At 42.7% G+C, this 20435-nt stretch overlaps 1 long non-coding RNA gene across 1 annotated transcript; it reads right to left on the bottom strand.

The window, feature by feature from the left end:
- Positions 1 to 218: 218 nt before the first annotated feature.
- Positions 219 to 7640, bottom strand: LOC126987745 (uncharacterized). Its single transcript, XR_007741138.1, has 5 exons — positions 6757 to 7640; positions 3600 to 3751; positions 2809 to 3394; positions 2523 to 2677; positions 219 to 503 (listed from the first exon to the last, which is right to left on the bottom strand). It is a non-coding gene; the product is annotated as an uncharacterized LOC126987745 (long non-coding RNA).
- Between the last annotated feature and the right edge of the window lie 12795 nt (positions 7641 to 20435).

Below are 20435 nucleotides of genomic sequence, written 5' to 3' on the forward strand. Positions count from 1 at the left end.
AACACAAGTAAAGGCATTTCCTGTAATTCATCTACCTCTTAACAATTTATGATACATTGGTGAATTCTTTTAATTTCTCCTGCAACTTCCCACTTGTAATTACAGATGTGCCCGTCAACGGGCAGACTGCACGCCTGTGCTCAAGGGCACTGCTTGATCAAGCTCATAACTGTCTAAAAGAGGCTTCGGAGAAAGACTCAAAGCATTTTCTTCAGAGATTTAAACAAGACGAGTGCCTGCATCAGTCTTTATTTAACTTTATAATAGTATTCCATTACAGAAATTCAAATACAAAGGTTTTCTTTGGGTGTTTCAAGACATGACTGATCACGAGGCTGCCTTTCATCTCGCTGTTCTTGCTTCCAGGCGTGGTGTACAGTGCCCACTGCTGGTCAGCCACAGCAAGTCTCCACTGCCAGGCGTTGCTCCACCCACACGGGTAACCAGTCCTCACCGAGAGAGTGTGCACACTATTCGCCTGTCCGTCAGACTTCTTGAGTGGTCTGTAGGGGAAGAAAAGAATATGTTTGTTAATGCATCAATATATTATGTAAAAAATTATATTTACCTGAAAACTATGCCAAACCACATTATTTCCACACAGCGTGTGAGATGCAGCAAAAAATTGAGTAACTTAAATCCTTTTTCCCCAACAGAGAACTCCTAAAGCTTGACTGGCTGCAGGATTGTCCAACCAGTGTGTGTGTGTGTGCAAGACCTCTCCCAGCCAGGCAAGAACACGTGGACCATATTGTGTGGGAGTCATCCTGGCCGGGCCCACACTGCACCACACTTCAAGGCAAGGACGCCAAAATAAAGAACATTCCAGCCAGTATCCATCATATTGTGAATACAGGATCCATAAAGAATAAGAAATAGACTTTGGCAAGTCATACCATGTGCAGGAGTGATTACAGCAACCCAGAAATTGCAGAAGTCTGGGCCGACAGAGCATTTGCAGGGGGCAAGATAGAGCACACTGGTATCAGACAGAGGTGGAGGTCATTGGGGAAGGGCAGTGAACTAGTAATGGATTGAGTTTTAGCATTCGCTAATAGTAGAGCTGGAATTTAACTTTATGAGTTTGAACGTGTATGGGGTAAAACTGTCCAATTTTACGTCCTGAACATCTACATTCACTTGCACTTCTTAAGCTAAAGGTCTACTTTTAGCTTAACTTGTTTCAGAATATCTTGAGTAAAAAACCTCGGATGAACGCCAATACCAATTATCATTTTTTAATTAATTTAGCAAGAAACTACGCATTTGTATTTAAACCAAATACAAATCCTTTGTTTCTTGCTAAATTGATTAAAAAATTATAATAATTAGTATTGGCATCCATCTGAGGTTTTTTATTCAAGATATTCTGAAACAAGTTAAGCTAAAAGTTCATTATCATCATCATTTCATCGACGCCTGCTCCAAGGAGCTCCCACCAGGCTGAAGAGCTTCCATCTTTCTCTATCCAGACACTCCCTCCTTGCCTGCTCAAAGATCTTTCCCCCCTCTCCCCAACATACTCTTGCACCCTATCCCTCCACTTCACTGGAGGTCGTCCTCTAGCCATTCCCTCCCTCTATCTCACTCACATACACCCTTCTGGTCATCTTACTCTCCTCCATTCACTCCATGTGGCCAAACCACTTTAAAGTCTGTCGCTTTACTTCTTCCCTTCACCCCTGTGACATTCCAAAATGCTCGTACACACTTTCATTACTCATTGCCTGCACTCTAGACCTCTGACTTTCATTCCAGGCCCACTTTTCACTTGCATATGTGAGGGTTGGTACTATTATTGTATTTCTCAAATCTCTCTTTACCTCCATGCTTACACTTCTGCCATTCATGATTCGTCTCAAAGACCCTACCACCTTGCAATGCCCTTTCTCTTATCTCTCCCTCTGTACCTCCATTTCTTCACCATTCAAAATTATTTTGCTTAAGATGTGCAATTGAATGTAGATGTTCAGGACATAGAATTGGACAGTTTTATCCTATACATGTTCAAACTCAAAGTTAAATTCCAGCTCTTAGCATTTGCTAATAGTAAAACTCAATCCATTACTAGTTAACTGCCCTTCCCCAATGACCTCCACTTCTGTCTGATACTAGTGTGCTCTATCTTGCCCCTGCAAATGCTCTGTCGGCCCAGACTTCTGCAATTTCTGGGTTGCTGTAATCACTCCTGCACATGGTATGACTTGCCAAAGTCTATTTCTTATTCTTTATGGATCCTGTATTCACAATATGATGGATACTGGCTGGAATGTTCTTTATTTTGGCGTCCTTGCCTTGAAGTGTGGTGCAGTGTGGACCCGGCCAGGATGACTCCCACACAATATGGTCCACGTGTTCTCGCCTGGCTGGAGAGAGGTCTTGCACACACACACACACACTGGTTGGAGAATCCTGCAGCCAGTCAAGCTTCGGGAGTTCTCTGTTGGGGAAAAAGGATTTAAGTTACTCAATTTTTTGCTGCATCTAAAATTTCTTTTGTCAACGATCTCTAAATGAATTACCTCATGGCATACCACTTCAGGTATTTGTGACATAGGTGTGGAACTGTTGAAAGCTGCAGGTGAAGCCATGATCCATAGGTTGCATGCAGTTTTGGCTGCTGATGACAATCTGGTACCATTCCTCCTGACATGAAGATGGAGCTGCTCGTCCCTATCTGGAAAAGGACAGGGGGAATGTTGGAGCTGCAAGAAGTAAGGTGGGAAGGTTTGTTTCAGACTGCAGCATCTCTGAATCCCTCCTAAAACATGTAGACACCCATAGATGACATAAGGGCCCTAGCCATACTCATCGCTGCAACGTCGATGGCAGGCTGCACCTGCCTCCACTCCTCTACAGCCATCGCAGCATCCTGGTATGCTGTAAGGAAATCACAACATATAAATGCTGTACAGCAGTATTATTAAACCATTGCTAAGCTCCTACACCCTCCCGGGAGCCTTGAGGAATTTATATCTCCTATAGATACTAAATATCATACATTAAATGAATATTTACTGTAGATTTAAGCCTAAAAATATATAACAAGTATTAGATCTATTTCAAATGTTAAACTTGGTCCTAACTTACTGTTTTATAGGTGGTAAATGTATAATACAACAATATAACTAATGTGTATATACATTTTGACTTTCTGGTGAACACTATGTAGTTAGCACAAGATACTGTATGTGTAGTTAGTATTACACATAATATTTAATGGTTAATAGTTATCATTCAGTAAGAATCATATTTCTGATCATAACAAATATATTTTTATGTGTTAGTGCCACTTGGTCTGGGTTAGGAATGCCCGTGACGGCCGCTGTAGGAATCATGCTCAGCACGGCTTCCTCCGCCGCTGAGTACGCCACCTTCTGTGCTGGGCCGCCACCTGAGAAGAAAGGAAAATGATGAATAGTAACATTTAGCAGGCAATTTATATGACGTGAACATCATCCCACTGACTACCTTACACTGTTAATAGAGAGGGAGATGTTTGCTGGAAAAATTTGGTTTGGTTAGTATCAGCACATATCAAAGAAAAAAAACATATTTTGTATATCATAATACTCTCCAGTAATAATATATCAACATACCTGTTCCTTCCTGATAGTAAAGGTCCTTCGCCCTTTTTTTTCTTTCACATCAGATTTGAAGTGTTTCAACTTGGTTCGAATTTCCCCAATGTCGCAGTGAACCCACCCTACAGCATGTTAACCCTTCTATCATCCTTCTGACTCCTTCCTGGCTGGGATGGAATTTTTTTGGCTTAGCTGTGACTACAATGACCACTAGACCACGTAGGCTATAATCACATTTTCTTGCCACAGCGCTACCAAACCTAACATTGAGTATATAATCTATTTTAGGCTTTCTTTCTAACACAATTTGTTCATATTGTAATTTAATTCATGCATAGCACCGTACAGCCTTATTTGATATAAACATTATTTTACACAATTTCAACTATTAATTAGCTGACATATCTTTGTTATTGTCAAATATAATCTCAACACTGTATGACCTTATTGGATTATCCAACTATTTAATTTGATTAATTTAAAGGTAGTAAATAACTGACATGCGAGAGGTGTTGAGTGTGTGGCAAAGTGTGGGGCTGGGCTCAAACCGCACCCGCCAGTTTCTCGTGGAAATACTCTGCCATACCCTGCTCTATCTATATCATACACAGAACACTAAAGTAGCATGTACTCTGAAGTTTCATCAATCCCCCTTTTGTAGTGCGGCGATTTGCCTGAGATGGGCGAGCCTCCCATAACTCCCTCGATCTGCTACATCGCATACTATGTACATGTGGTTTACCTCCAATCTAGAGATCTCAAAACCCTCAGTCGCGCCTGACTTTCCCCATTCAACATAAACGCATTGCCTCACTACTATGACAGTTTCCAGCAAAGTAGTCAGCTCTTCAACCAATATATATTGTGCATTCACTTCTCGCCTCGTACACTCTGCTCCCTCTCCATGTTGCCTCCCAGTACGTATATGCCCTCACTGACTGATCGAGGGTACCTATTCACCTTGGATCTTAATGCCCAGGTTATCCTTCTATCATAATTACTTCTGAGTGGATGAGTTTGAATATGTTGTCACCTTGCATACCGCCCTTCTTAATTGGAATTTTCTATCTTTTCTTATAACAGTTTGATAGTTGCTGTGCCGTCTACACTACATGTCTTCCAGCACCTTCACGTTAGGTTCATCTATGCCCCGCCTCCTGAGTCCCGGCATGACTGAAGAACGAGGGAATGACGGAATAGGGGATGGAGGGAACAGGATGAGGAGAGAGAGAGAGAGAGTAATGCTTTAACCGAGGTAAATAATTTCTCAATCTACCAAAGCCAATCAAAGTGTTTTTTTGCGTTCAGTACCTAGATCTTTTGACAACTTATTTGATGGCGTGGGTGAGTTCAGTTATTGAGTATCCACCATGAATTAAATTAAGGACGTTTTCTTTGCTGTCTAGTCTAGTGTTGGGGTTATTCGGTTATGGAATTAGCATCAGCCGTGAGCCAGGCACCGACCGCCCCGGAGATCGAACCTGCGGATTTGTCGATGGGCGTGCTAATCATTACACCACGGAGGCGCCAAGTTCAACTACTTAATTACGGTTACTGGATTTATGATGCTTGATAACTAGTCACCAGTGATGGAACACCTCGAAGAACTACACGTGCAAACCAAAGAGTAATTATATATTTTTTTAACAATATAGTATTACAAATATGACGGCTCCACCTCCTGCAATAATTCCTTTTTTCTTATACAGCGTTCTCCCTATATCTGGTTACATATATCTTGGTTACATAAAGCTGTTGTCCCTTAATAATCTGAAGAGAAAACGAGAGCATTTGAGAGAACAGCAAATATTTGAGGGTAACAGAGCCAAACGTAACACTGTTTAGGTGAATTTACATTGATATTTCGAACTTATTGGTAAAAAATGGTCCTTATACACTTCCAGAGTTATGAACTTTATCTCTCCGAACAACGCGAATAAGACTTCTTTTTCTGTGAAGCGCTGATGCTGGGGTTCACAGCTTCACAACGCATGGTTTAAGGCATCGTGCCCAATAACCTTTCACGGATAATCACACTCTGTACTGCCTGGGGGTTGGGATGGCATGCTCCTCCCTTCTCCTTTGTTGTTTACTTGCAACAATAAACAATCAATCAATCTTTCAAGGAAATCATACTGAAGACACCAGCCGCTCTAGTAATGGACCACCGCTTACTGCAATACTATGGCGAAGCTCCAATGCCAAGGAAAACTGAACTCCCTCCGTACTTTCATCTACGCGGTCCATCATTCCGCGAGAAAACTGTTGAATGACCTAAAAGGGAGACTCCTCACCCCTTCCCCCCACCCTACTCAGCAGGTCGTCATTTTTACAGACGTTCATCGATTATAAGTTTTGCCAGCCCATCTCCCTTAACAGTGTAAAATTGAGGACTTAAAATTATCCTATACATCTCCCTCGCGCAAGACTCAGCCACCGTCGTTTCCCTCCCCCCCTCCCTGGTTCGCCCTACAGCTGACTGGCGGCGGACAAAACCCTCGTGCCTGGGATCGATAACCGGCACGCACACCACTCCCGCCGCCCCTACCCACCCATCCACCAGCCACGTGCAGACCCAACATGACCAGGCGAGGATCACGATGTTACCACGAGTAAAAACACCTGATGGGATATATAAGTAAAAACCCAGACTGGCAGTGTGGGTTTTTATTTATACATCAAGAATATCACGTCAGTATGATTAGCCCATTCTACCTGATAGGATCTTTTAATATACTACGAGGCGCTGCCGAGCTAACACGATACTTTGTATATACTATAGACTAACGTTGCCAGATTGTCGTACTCAGCTTCCTATATTCGCCTACTTCAGACTAAAAACCGTCGCGCCCATAAAACTAACGATACCTATTTCTAGTTATTGCTAAAAATGTTAGTTTTTTTTATGATCGTTATGCGTTAGAAATAGGAAAATCCAGTGTGATGAGTACGATAGCGCGGCATCCCTACTTTAGACACTTAACCCGACACTATCGAAACTATGGTACCAACGTGTTACGAACATTAGACTAAAAAAGTTCCCGAAGAAGCCACCAACATTTTCAAAGCAATGAGTAAAGCATGTTCGGAGAAAAAACTAACATGTTCAAAGCTTAATCACAGTTACCTGCCTGTACTTATCACAATGTCGGCGGGTGAGGTGTACACTGACCTGCCTTGCCTCCCTCCGCAGCTGGGCAATCGGGGACCTTTTCCTCATGGCATCGGCACGGTCCACACGAAGTCACTAAAGGGGCTATTACACTGGGCAAACCTTCCGTGGATCTTAAGTCAAACCACGATTTTTGCTAGCGTGGTTCTCATTTATTTCTTGTTATTGCTGATGATGATGATGGTGAGTAATACCGTCGTCCTTCAAGGAACTCTACCGTAGCTTTGGAAGATTGTGAACACGTCAGAAAACCACAGAAATATGAGAGCCACGCCAGCGGGCTATCGTGGTTTGACTGAAGATCCACGGAAAATCTGCTCAGTGTAATAGCCCTTTTATACCATTCCACGCGTCTGGTTTCTTGAGCTTCTTTGTGTGTTCTGGGTCTTCACTGTCACTCTTTAGGATCCGAGAGGAGAGGATGACACTGATGAAGGTCTATTAAACTTAAACACTTCGTCTCGTGTACACTCAACTCCGGTATTTCGACAACGACGTCCGTTCTTCACGACCTCAGGTATCAAAATGTTCTGTTAGATGTGTGTTCGACCCAGGAAACGTCCACACGAAACCTATGAACAATAATCCGAACAATGCTTCAGTAAGTTCGCAACAACGGTGCATCGAACATATTCACGCGAATGTTCCGAGCAATGTTCCGGACAATGTTTGATGGTATAGGAATGTCCGAGCCAATACATGTAACGTCAACGATTATACCGCTTGAAGTGTAGTAGTATTAACACCTTTAAGTAGCAAAATATTGTGTTGTGTGTATAGATAAGCCTTTGATCACCTTACGAAAGAGGGAAAATATTAGAAAAGGAGAGGAAGGGAGGGGACGAGGGCGTTAGCAGGGGCAAGGACATGTCTCCTACTTTATATTGAGAGGAACAACGCACTGATCGTCACGCCACAAAAATTTTCGTCGGGTTTCATGCACCAAAAGTTGAATGGATGCAATTCGAATATACAAGTATGATATAACAGCACAAACTGGAAGTGACTAGGGAATAAATAGTCTAAATCCATGATGAGCTCGTTATCTTATCAACACATCACTATCATTAATGACTGTTGTGTCGCTGGAAAGACAAAACCCTGACCACCAGTTTCTTACTCTAGTGATTATTACATACTCTTAAATAGGTGAATTCGAGGCCTTGCTGTCAAATAAGTGTCCTTTTCTGGAGGCTATGATTTTTTTACTAACTATAATTATATTTAAATTATTACACATACTTGAACTGGAGATTTTACTGATATATAGACAAATGGACAGATAGATAGACAGAGAGACAGTTAGATAGATAGGGACATATGTAGATAGATATATGGGAAGATATATAATTAGAAATAGATATAGACAGAGATATTGCTGTTTTTCATTCAAGTTACACCCCAAGGACTCCACTGATTTCCTCTCTTCCACCCTCACTGCCTTTCCTTCCCTCCCAAGCCAGCCACGTTACTGTTTTTATCTAAGAAGCACGCACGTTGTACTCTCTAACGCCTCAGCATTTAGCTTTAGACCTCTCATACCCCCTCAACACACACACACACACACACACACACCCGCCTGTGCCTGCATGCTCTTATGATAACAAACTTCACACGTAGAACTCCGAGACCTGACCACCTCGTCCTGCGCTCTGCTCCCAACCACTTCGACCTCCCAACACCACCACACCACCCCACACCTACCGCTCCCTACCACCCTAAGCTCCTCCCTTCACCCTCCAGCATCCACCCCGCTCCCCCATTCGCTTCACCACGCTTCTCCTCGCTTCACCGCCTCTTGCAACACCGGCACGAGGGCGCATTTCAAGAACAACAGCCATCCAGGGGCGGAGTGTGACGGAAGGAATGAGATGACGAGAAGGAAGAGAATGAGGAATTTGTGGGCTGGAAGAGACGAGGGAGATCAAGGGAGGGAAGGAGAGGGAGAGGGAGAGGGGGAGAGGGAGGGTTGGAAGGAGGGAGGGGGAGATAGAGAGAGATGATAGGATGGATATTTTAGTATTACCACAATAAATAATGATAGCAGTTAATGATGTATAATGTGAACTTAGTGTTTTTTTGTACATAAGTAAACTGATTTCTTAATTATGGCTAAAAAAAATCACCTGACGCAAATTTTAAAGGAATTTTGTCACTTCTTTAACTTTTTTACTCTTCCTCCTCTTCTTCTTTCTCTTCTTATTTTTCCTCTTTTTCTTCCTTAATCCTTCAAACGTTTCTCTATCTTTTCCTCTCGTTTCTCTCCTCTCATCCCTTCCCCCTCACCTGCTCCCCCCTCCTCCTCCTCTTCCTCTTCCTCTTCCTCTTCCTCTTTCTGATTTCCTTCGTTCCTCCTCCCCTCCAAATATCGTCCGCAAGAACTGTTTGTGCTTCCATCATCCACAATAATTCAATTTAGACGTGGAGGGGAGGAATGGAGGAGGGGAGAGGAGAGGAAATGAGGAAAGGAGGGAGAGAAGAGAGGGAGGAGATGAAGAGAGAGGGAGAGAGAGAGGGGGAGAGGGGATTGGAGTTGGAAGCGGAGAGAGGGAGGGGAGGGGGGGGATGAGAGAGAGAGAGAGAGAGAGAGAGAATGCTAACCTATAACCTCGTCAGCCTCTCAAAAACACAAAAATCTTCGCTACAAGTTCAAAAAATTAAAAAAAAGTTATCGAAAGCTCCATTATACAACAAACTGAAAAATCACTACATTAACACCTTTTTCTAACTATCTATCAGTCTATCTATCTAACTGCCTATCTGTCAAACTGTCTATCTATCTATCTATCCGTCCATCTAATCTAACTGCCTATCTATCTATCAATGAGTCCAGAATCGCTTGCCTAATACGAATATATTTACCACATTCTTCTACCTTTCTGTTGGTGATTAAATGTCGTTAGTGTAGTTGAGGGTATGGGTAAGGTTGTGTTAGGAAAGGGAAAATTTGCTTCATAACTATTTCTGGGACGGGGCGAGGGATGAAAATAAAGGATAAAAATATTTTCGGGGGTTGCTGCTCTCTCCACTGCGGTCTGTCTATCATGGTAATTGCGCGCTCTCTCTCTCTCTCTCTCTCTCTCTCTCTCTCTCTCTCTCTCTCTCTCTCTCTCTCTCTCTCTCTCTCTCTCTCTCTCTCTCTCTCTCTCTCTCTCTCTCTCTCTCTCTCTCTCTCTCTCTCTCTCTCTCTCTCTCTCTCTCTCTCTCTCTCTCTCTCTCTCTCTCTCTCTCTCTCTCTCTCTCTCTCTCTCTCTCTCTCTCTCTCGGAATGATGACAGGTCTCTCTCTCTCTCTCTCTCTCTCTCTCTCTCTCTCTCTCTCTCTCTCTCTCTCTCTCTCTCTCTCTCTCTCTCTCTCCCTTTACTTATCTGTATCCTATTGTCTGTCTGTCCTGTGTCTATTGCCCTCTCTGTTCCATCCAATCCATCACTGTCCGTATCTTCCTTTTTTTCTGTATATTTGTGTCTCTTCTGTTCTGTCTGTCCTCTGTCTCTAGCCAAGCCAGCACCAATCTATCTATACTATCTATATATCCCCTATCTGTCTGTCTGTCTGTCTCTCTGTAAAAAAAAAAAAAAATCATTTATAATCTATCTCTGTCTATCCATCTAATCCATCTAACCTCTCTCTCTCTCTCTCTCTCTCTCTCTCTCTCTCTCTCTCTCTCTCTCTCTCTCTCTCTCTCTCTCTCTCTCTCTCTCTCTCTCTCTCTCTCTCTCTCTCTCTCTCTCTCTCTCTCTCTCTCTCTCTCTCCCGGAATGATGACAGGTCAATTAGGGCGCCACGCAGGTAATTAACATTAGCGCCGCAGGTGAACAGGTGTGGCTGGCGCGGCGGCCCTCGCGTTACTGTGGCGGACACCTCCTCCAGGCCACACCCTTGCTGACCCCCCCCCCCCCCCCCACACACACACACACCCCTTGACCACCAGAGAGTCATTCCTTTTCCCTTCCTCTTCTTCTTCCTCCTCTTCTCTTCCTTCTCCTTCTCCTCATCCAGGTCACATCCTTGCTTGACTCCCTCCTCTCCCCCCCACACACAGACACACCCTCCCTCAATCTCAGTCTTATGCACCGCAGAGTCATTCCTTGTTTCCTCTTCCTCTTCTTCCTCCTCCTCCTCTTCTCTTCCTTCTCCTTCTCCTCATCCAGGTCACATCCTTGCTTGACTCCCTCCTCTCCCCCCCACACACAGACACACCCTCCCTCAATCTCAGTCTTATGCACCTCAGAGTCATTCATTGTTTCCTCTTCCTCTTCTTCTTCCTCCTCTTCTCTTCCTCTCAGAGTCATTCATTGTTTCCTCTTCCTCTTCTTCCTCCTCCTCTTCTCTTCCTTCTCCTCATCCAGGTCACATCCTTGCTTGACTCCCTCCTCTCCCCCCGCCTGTCCCTCTATATACTCTCCCGTTCACTCAAGAGCCTCATGTATAACGCTAAGCCACTCCCTTCTTCTCTTCCTCCTCCGAGCCACACACTCCACTTCCTCGGGGCCACACTCCTTGCATCCCCTCCCCCCCCGCTGAAAACACATCCTCCTGTTCTCTCAAGCACTTCTAAGCCATTCCCTGCTTCCTCCTCCTTCCCCTCCTCCTCTCTCTTCCTTCCAGCCATATCCTTGCTTCTTCCTTTCACACTGTCACATGGTAATTCGGTCTCAGATATCTCAAAAGCCATATCGTTCTTCCACCTCCTCCTCTATACCGTATTCTCAATCACTAAGTCTCTACATTTACATTTCTTTTTATGGTTGTCTATATTATCTCGTCATTCTCTATTGTTGAAATGAATCTATTAAGCATATCATTATTATTTCTTTAGATGCTTTCCATATCAAAGTTATTCTCTGTTTCCATCTAGATATTTTCCCACAATAACTCTCCTTATCTCTCCTTTCGTTCTTATACCTCAACTTTCTTTATCCTTCTCTGCATCCCTTTTCTAATCACACTCTCATCCTATCCGCACACTTCACTTTCATTCACCTTCTCTAATCTCATCTCCACACAAACTTTTTACACCTTCACTTCTTTTTCTTCCCATTTCCAGTCTCATCTCTTCTTCTTCTAATAACTATCTCCAGCCTCTTGTGTTCTACCGTATTAATGCTGGCTAGGTTATCATCATCTCCCGTTGTTATATTTTCTTTTTGGTCACCGCCCTCACACATATACTAATTAACCGCCTGTCTTTCCCCTCTCCTCCGGACCCGCTGTAAAAACACTTCCCTCACGCCCTCTCTCGCCCCTGTTCTGTCTATCTTGGTAATGTAACCCGTAACTAGCGTTCTCATTTCGTTTTCCCTTCCACTGATGAAGTTTGTAGGAGTTTGTCTTTCCCTGGATTTCCACAGTTTGGTCCGTTGATGCAGAATCGTTTCTTAGGGTACAACATCAGTTTGGGTACAACGTCAGTTTGGGCACAACATCAGTTTGCGTACAACATCAGTTTTGGGTACAACATCAGTTTGGGTACAACATCAGTTTGGGTACAACATCAGTTTGGGTACAACATCAGTTTGGGTACAACATCAGTTTGGGTACAACATCAGTTTGGGTACAACATCAGTTTTGGGTACAACATCAGTTTTGGGTACAACATCAGTTTGGGTACAACATCAGTTTGGGTACAACATCAGTTTGGGTACAACATCAGTTTGGGTACAACATCAGTTTGGGTACAACATCAGTTTACCCGACACCTGCTGACTTACTGTACTTTACCCGACACTTAATTACTTACTTTCCTGACACTTGGCGTTTGTATGATGGACCTTATTATTTTCTATTGATTTTTTTTACCTCCTTGTTTGTTTCCTTAAGTATGTACGCCTTTTTTTCGAGAGTATTTTTAGTTCTGCGGCTTTAAGGCAATTTTACTCTTTTCTTGCAGTGTTATTTTCCACATTACGTGTTTTTATGGGCTTTTCTCCTTTACAAAGCTAGCCACGTTGCTGTCCTGCCAAATACTGTCTTTAACCCGGTAGCAGCGACGGGCCAAATTTGTGGCTTTACCGTGTACCAGCGACGGGCCAAATTTGTGGCTTTACCGTGTAGCAGCGACGGGCCAAATTTGTGGCTTTACCGTGTAGCAGCGACGGGCCAAATTTTTGGCTTTACCGTGTAGCAGCAACAGGCCAAATTTGTGGCTTTACCGTGTAGCAGCGACTGGCCAAATTTGTGGCTTTACCGTGTAGCAGCGACGGGCCAAATTTGTGGCTTTACCGTGTACCAGCGACGGGCCAAATTTGTGGCTTTACCGTGTAGCAGCGACGGGCCAAATTTGTGGCTTTACCGTGTACCAGCGACGGGCCAAATTTTTGCTATGATATAAACCCCCCAAAATAGACGATGCATAAACTGATCACAAATGCGTTGATATATATTAAGAAATGGATTGTGTGAGTGATGATTTTTTCTCATTAATTCGCTTAGAGGGGCCTTTAAGAAAGACGATCCTCCCAGCTACCGGGTTAATCACTGAGAATTTGGTATCAATAAATTCAACAGTGGCTTGAGCTCCCTCCCTAAGTCGTGTTTCGATATGGACATTAATCTCTGATGCTGCAAAATCAGTAAAACAAATGACAACGAAGAGGCGAAGGTGCAACGTCGAGGTATTGTCACATTTTTTCAACTTGTAGCGTTTTGATACATTTATTCCCTATTCATGATTTTAATGTTTCCTCTTTCACCAATTATTATCGTTCATGTTTGTCGCATTTTTTCAACTTGTAGCGTTTTGATACATTTATTCTCTATTCATGATTTTAATGTTTCCTCTTTCACCAATTATTATCTTTCATGTTTGTCGCATTTTTTCAACTTGTAGCGTTTTGATACATTTATTATTTATTTTTGATTTTAATGTTTCCTCTTTCACCAATTATTATCATTCGTGTTTGTCGCATTTTTTCAACTTGTAGCGTTTTGATACATTTATTATTTATTTTTGATTTTAATGTTTCCTCTTTCAGCAATTATTATCGTTCGTGTTTGTCGCATTTTTTCAACTTGTAGCGTTTTGATACATTTATTCTCTATTCATGATTTTAATGTTTCCTCTTCCAGCAATTATTATCTTTCATGTTTGTCGCATTTTTTCAACTTGTAGCGTTTTGATACATTTATTCTCTATTCATGATTTTAATGTTTCCTCTTTCACCATTTATTATCATTCATGTTCGTCGCATTTTTTCAACTTGTAGCGTTTTGATACATTTATTATTTATTTATGATTTTAATGTTTCCTCTTTCGGCAATTATTATCATTCATGTTTGTCGCATTTTTTCAACTTGTAGCGTTTTGATACATTTATTATTTATTTATGATTTTAATGTTTCCTCTTTCGGCAATTATTATCGTTCATGTTTGTCACATTTCTTCAACTTGTAGCGTTTTGATACATTTATTATTTACTTATGATTTTAATGTTCCCTCTTTCACCAATTATTATCTTTCATGTTTGTCGCATTTTTTCAACTTGTAGCGTTTTGATACATTTATTATTTATTCATGATTTTAATGTTTCCTCTTTCAGCAATTATTACCAACCATGTTTGTACTCCATTATTGGTTGTTAAAATGTGAACCGAATACGAAAAGCGGAAAATCACAATTAGCCGGCGTGTTCATAGCGCGATTCCGTTCAAAAGGTTTGCAGCATTGTGAACTCTTGCAATCATTATTTTCTTTTTAGCTTTTCGGGTTTGGTTTATGTATTTAATGATTTTTTTGTGTGTAATATCAGTTGTGACAGCTTCTACATGAGGTCAATGATTTCCATGGCAAGTTCGAGAATGAAATGGTCTGGCAACTATTCTTTCATCAGCAAATTGAGTTATTGTACTTCCGAGTTTTGATACAAACCTATAATAGCTTTCTATCGATGGGAGGGGCGGAAGTAAGGACCCAAAAGTATATAGCAAAAAGGAATTCAATGATAGACACGCAGAATTTAGTAAGGAAGTAAAGCTAAGTAAGTAAGGTTAGTAAGTCAGTGAAGTTAAAGCCATTTATTGTGTGAATGACTTTGTTTACTTACCCGAAATAATGCACTGGTGGCTCACGAATAGAATCTCACTGAGGAGGCGGTAGCCGAGTGGTCAACGCACGGGCGATTTTAGACCGTGGACGTAGGTTCGAGTCCCACTGAAACACGCTGACTTTTTAACCATCGCCGAGTGGTGGAAGACTACCCACATGCTACCCAGATCTTCAATCAACCCTAACTTCAGCAACATCTCTCAAGTCGAGCATCAGGGGCAGCATGGGCCAAGCAGGAGTCATACATCACGGCAGCCACTATAAATAAAATTCGCCTGCGCCACGAACGGGCTGGGGTCGTCCACGAAACCCCCCAAGAAAGTCTACCGGAGCTATAGGCAGCAACCACCCCAAAAAATATTACATGTATAACAGTCACTCACACAAGAGAAGATGGCGCCACTATAAACACTTGCCTGCGCCATGACAGGCTGGGGTCAACTACCATCAAGGCCCCTCAAGGAAAGCCTACCGGCGCTATAGGTGTGCACGTAAAAAGAAAAAAACAACAACTGCTAAGTACTTCAATAAAGACTTTAACACATTATATTCCTTCTTACTGGCAGACATCAAAATCCATAACTATCACTCCACAAGATATTTAGGTGTACATAACATAATTGAGGCATCCATATATTATTACCGTTTTTAATATTATAACAAAACTCAACCCAGAGGTCAAATTAGTGTCACTCTCCCAAATTACCTACTTCAAATAAAAAAAATACATCGTTATTATCATCTTTCTTACAGGCAAAACTTAACCCATACATCAAACTAATAAGAGGTAGCTGTGATTTTTTTAGTGTCACGCGTTCAGAGGACGTCGCTCCTAAGTGAATACATTTTTCGTCTCACCTTCGACATAATTTTCTTCCTTTTAAAAACTGCCGACCTAAATTCCGCTTCCTTAATCTGTTTACGTGTGAATAGCTCGGCAAATTCACTGAGCCTCTCCTCCTCCTCCTGCCATCTCTCTCTCTCTCTCTCTCTCTCTCTCTCTCTCTCTCTCTCTCTCTCTCTCTCTCTCTCTCTCTCTCTCTCTCTCTCTCTCTCTCTCTCTCTCTCTCTCTCTCTCTCTCTCTCTCTCTCTCTCTCTCTCTCTCTCTCTCTCTCTCTCTCTCTCTCTCTCTCTCTCTCTCTCTCTCTCTCTCTCTCTCTCTCTCTCTCTCTCTCTCTCTCTCTCTCTCTCTCTCTCTCTCTCTCTCTCTCTCTCTCTCTCTCTCTCTCTCTCTCTCTCTCTCTCTCTCTCTCTCTCTCTCTCTCTCTCTCTCTCTCTCTCTCTCTCTCTCTCTCTCTCTCTCTCTCTCTCTCTCTCTCTCTCTCTCTCTCTCTCTCTCTCTCTCTCTCTCTCTCTCTCTCTCTCTCTCTCTCTCTCTCTCTCTCTCTCTCTCTCTCTCTCTCTCTCTCTCTCTCTCTCTCTCTCTCTCTCTCTCTCTCTCTCTCTCTCTCTCTCTCTCTCTCTCTCTCTCTCTCTCTCTCTCTCTCTCTCTCTCTCTCTCTCTCTCTCTCTCTCTCTCTCTCTCTCTCTCTCAATATTCCGGGCCAGGCCTCAGCGTGTCGCCTCGTTGAAAATAATTGAATTTAATTAGCCAGACCGAGTTTTCAGAAGACCACGTCAAGTCCCAGTGGAGTTTTTTTTCTTCCTTCTCCTCCTCTTCTTCTTCTCCTTCCTCCTCTTTCTCCTCTCCGTCTTTCTTCTCCTATTTCCCTTTCTCCAACTCCTTTTCTTTCTCCTCTTTCTCCTATATTTTCTACCTCTTCTTCTTCTCCTCCTCCTCCTCCTTCTTCCCCTTCCCCATCTCCACCTCCTCTTCTTTTTCCTCTTTCTCTTCCTTCTGTTCTTTTCCATTGTTTCCTCCTATTCGTCCCCCTCCTCTACTTCCTCCTTCTTTACTTCATATTCCTTCTCCTCCTCGCTTCTCTTCTCCTCCTCCTCCCTTCTATTCTTCCTGTTCTCTTTTTTTCTATCTCCTCCCCTTTCTCTTCCTTCTTTTTTATTTCCTCCTCCCTCTCCTCCTCCTCCACTTCCTCCTTCTCTCCCTTTTTCTCTATTTCCTCTTTCTCTTCCTCCGATTCTCTCCTCTACCTTCGCTATTTCCATGTTGATCTTTACTTTTCACAAGGGTAACAAATCTAAACCAGCTCGTAATATCATTATCAACTCCTCTACAAAAGCTCTACCATAATAATATTCGTCCGGTGTCAATATCAAGTTCACTATTCCCGGTTTTCGTAGATTAATTGCACGGATAAAAAGATAAACGTAATATAAGCGTGATTAACTCATTACTGTCTCGCCGGCCACCAAAAGCGCAGCCATCACAATAGCATTCACTCCGGCTGTCAATATCGCGTCGCTCGGCCAATCTAAGTTATCATACACTCAATAGTCCTGCCCACGAGAGCTGTCACTGTCTTGTCATTCCTGCCACGAGAGCTGTCATTCTCCTGTTTTCATCTTTTCCTTCTTCGTTCATTCGTTTTCTTCTTCTTTTCCGCTCTTTTTCACCCGGTACTTTCTTCTTCTTTTCTTCTTCCACTTCTTGATTTTTCGCTTCCATTCCGAGTGTCGAGACGTTCAATTGAAAACACAAAGAATAAAAACTGAAAAAAACCTCCAAGCTACACAACACCTACACAACACGCAAAGTAGTTCAGGCATATCGCTTTTCAACACAGATAAATAGATGGATAGAAAGAAAGATAGGGAAAGAGTAAACAGGGGGGGGAGGGGGAGTAGGTCAGGAATAACACTTTTCAACACAGAGATAAATAGATAGATAGAAAGAAAGATAGGGAAAGAGTAAACACGGGGGGGAGGGGGGGGAGTAGATCAGGTATATCACTTTTCAACACAGAGAGAGAGAGGTAGATAGATAGAAAGATAGGGAAAGAGTAAAAAAAAGGGGAGGGGGAAGTAGATCATGTATATCACTTTTCAACACAGAGAGAAATAGATAGATAGATAGAAAGATAGGGAACGTAAAAAGGGGAGGGGGCACTATTCCAAAACGACACGATGGGAAAGGAAATAACAAAGAGAGAACAGACGAGGATAAGCAAGATAAGATAAGAGATATGTTAAAACGAAAACCACGGAATAAACCCAGAACAAGAAATTAAACAAAGGGAAAAGAGGGAAAAGAGAAACGAAGTAAATATGAAAACAAGGAAAACATGACGTAAGGAAGAACAGACGAAGACAAACAAGAAAAAACAAAACAAAACCGAAAACCAAAGAAACGAAACAAGAAGGAAGGAAGAAGAGAAAGAGGAAGAGGAGGAAGCGGAAGAAGAAGAACCAGCCACAAGGAAAACGGAGACAAGAGGAGAAAACGGACCGACCGGAGTGAGTGCAAGGAGAGACTTAAAGATCGGAGCGTGCATGAGTGATGGGGAGGGATAATTTGGGTGACGGAGCCGGGGCGAGAGAAACAGAAGGAGGGAAGGAGAGACAGAGGGAGGGAGAGAAGGAAGAAGAGAAGGAGGGGGCGTTGGAGCTCCTCAGGACGGCCAAGGAGAGGCGGAGATACGTGACCCGGAGACTGAAGGGAGGATCACGCGACACATTACCCTGACGCACCAGCGGGAAACATTACAACCCGCGGATCAAACAGCTTCCACCACCACTCAAGGGGGAAGATACACACACACACACACACACACACACACACACACACACACACACACACACACACACACACTTCTTCCCCGTTTCAGTCACCTTCTCCTCCTCTTCCTCCTCCTTCTCGTCTCTCCTTCATCCTCCTCCTTTGTATCCTCATTCTCCCTTTTCTCCTTCTCCTTCGCCTTCTCTTCTCTTATAACTTTTTTTTATTATTATTATTCCACCTCCTTTTCCATTTCTCGCTGCTGTATACCCTCCTCCTCCTCCTCCTCCTCCTCCTCCTCCTCCTCCTTCTTCTCCTCTTCTGAGTCCCATGAGCGACCTAAATGACCGCCAATGAATCAATAATAATAATAATAATAATAATAATAATAATAATAACTATCCTTTTTGTTTTCCTCTTCATTCTAGTTTTCCTTCATTTACATTTCGCATTTTCCTTTTTTTTCTCAGGTGTTTGTTTTTACATGATTTTCTTTCTTTTTTACTAATATCGATTTCCTTCGCCTCCTTCCTTTTTTTCTTTTTCTCCTTCCCTTTCCCATCCTTCTCCTCTTTCTCTTGTTTTCATCTTTTTTCTTCTTCGTTCATTCGTTTTATTCTTCTTTTCCGCTTTTTTTTCACCCGGCACTTTCTTCTTCTTTTTCTTCCTTTTTTTCCTCTTCTTCCTCTTTCTCATTCTACATTCTCTTTTTCTCCATCTTCATCTTCATAATCTTCTCCTTCCTCTTCTACATCTTCATCTTCTCCTTCTTCTTTTCTTCCTCTTCCTTGCCCTTCTTGTTCTTATTCTTCTTATTCTCGTACTTCCTCTTCTTCTTTCCTGCATCTTCATAATAGATTCACCTTTTTCCTCTTCCTCTTCCTCTCTCTCCCTCCCTTCCCGCCCTAACCTCGTACCATTAGGAAAGACTTGCAGATTAGTCGGGAACAGTAACGCAATAACCTCGTTACACGCCAACAGGATTTCTATTACCGAGTGCTCTCAGCTTCCTCCTCCTCCTCCTCCTCCTCCTCTTCTTCTTCCTCCTCCTCCTCCTCCTTCCTCCTATTTCTCGACCTTCTCATCTTTCTTCTTCCTTTTATACCTCTTTTGCAGCTGGTCTTTTACTTGTTGTTGTTGTTGTTGTTGTTGGTGGTGGTGGTGGTGGTTGTGGTGGGTATTTTGTTGTTGTTGTTGTTGTATATATAATCAGGAACACACACACACACACACACACACACACACACACACACACACACACACACACACACACACCATTTTCCTCTAAGATATCTAAACAAACACACACAACAGTTTGATCACATCTGCAGCTCCCCAATCACATATTTTTACGAGCATTTATCTCCCTTCTCTTTCCTCCCTCTGTTTTCCCTCCCTCTCCTTCTCTCCTCCGTCCCTCCCTTCCTCTTTCCATCATTATGTATCTCCGTCACTCCTCTTCTCTCTCTCTCTCTCTCTCTCTCTCTCTCTCTCTCTCTCTCTCTCTCTCTCTCTCTCTCTCTCTCTCTCTCTCTCAACATTTTTCTCTTCATTTTTCATTCATTTTCCTCACATTCAGTTCTTTCTCTCCTTTCTCTCTCTCCTGCTTCTCTCCTTTACTTTGTTTTTCTCTCTCTTATCTCCCTTCTTATTTCTCCCTCTCTCTCTTCATTCGCTTCAACTTTCATTCTCTTTCTCTTTCTCTCCTTGTTTCTCCTTGCACTGTTTCTCCCTTTCTGTCTCATTCCGTTCGTCCACTTCTCTCTATTCCTATTCCTTGTCTTTTCCTTCTTCCTCTCTTCTTCCTTCATCTTTTCAGTAATTCGCCTCTTCCATATCTCACTTTCTCCATCGTCACTATTTATATTCTTTCTTTCTCCTCCTCCCTTCTTACCTATTTTCATTTTCTCTTCACTCAAACATCCATTTCCTTGTCTCCCTTTCTCTCCTTCCTCCTTCCTTAATTCCCTCTGTTCTTCCTTCTCCCTCAGTCATATCCTTCTCCCTTTTCTTCCCTCCCT

The sequence above is a fragment of the Eriocheir sinensis genome, chromosome 66, assembly GCF_024679095.1.
Source record: "Eriocheir sinensis breed Jianghai 21 chromosome 66, ASM2467909v1, whole genome shotgun sequence".
Taxonomy (NCBI): Eukaryota; Metazoa; Arthropoda; class Malacostraca; order Decapoda; family Varunidae; genus Eriocheir; species Eriocheir sinensis.